The following is an 868-nucleotide window of genomic DNA, read 5'->3' on the forward strand; positions in this document are numbered from 1 at the left end:
CTGTTTGGTGGTTACCTTTGTATTTTTTTTTTTTTCCTAGCGGAAATAGAAAAACTTGTCTTGGGTATTTTTTTATTGGATTAAATATGTTTTTTTTGTCCTACAAATAATGGATTCAATTTGGTTTTCATTCTTAAAAAAAATCTTAATTTTAATCTTTTAAATTTATATAATATTTATTTTAATTTTTTTAAAAATATCGTTAATTTTTGTTGTTAAAATAAGTTATATCACAGGGATAGGGGTTGATCCACACTTAAGCAAAGTTAGGGATTCGAATCTTGCCTTGTGTATGCAGCTGTATTAAATCTTGGGGCCATCTATCTCACCCTTTAAAGTGTCTCCAACGTAGTGAGGAGATTAGTCACTGCTATCGGCCCTAGATACTCTAGGGACGAAAATAAGTTATATCAGTATTCAAATCACTATTAGTTCTACTAACATAAAACTTGTTAATTTAAAATAAATCATTTTATGATTAAATAAGATTTAAGATAAAAATTAATTTTACACTTAAAACTTTTCTTTATTCACTCTTAAACCTAGATATGGAGGTTCTAGAAGTGTTCTATTTTACTTTTTATTTCTCTATTTTGCTTTCGTCCTTAGTGCCAAAGAAGTCAAGGGTCTCTTGTTTCTAAAAGGTACCATCTTGAAGGTTGAGGAGGGAGAAGAATGAGTATTGTTTAAAGTAATTAGCAGGTTGAGATTTAGGATGAAATAATGTTGTCAAAAATTGGAAATTTAAAACTTAAAGGGTTGCAAATGAAGACGCGTAACTAAACATGTATGGATACCATGATGGCGATGGAGGAAAAAAATTCTTGCTTTGAGTTTGTGAGAAGATTTTAGTATAGTTTGGTGAGAG

Source organism: Cajanus cajan, chromosome 10 (genome assembly GCF_000230855.2).
Source record: "Cajanus cajan strain Asha chromosome 10, NIPB_CcT2T_4, whole genome shotgun sequence".
NCBI classification, from domain to species: Eukaryota; Viridiplantae; Streptophyta; class Magnoliopsida; order Fabales; family Fabaceae; genus Cajanus; species Cajanus cajan.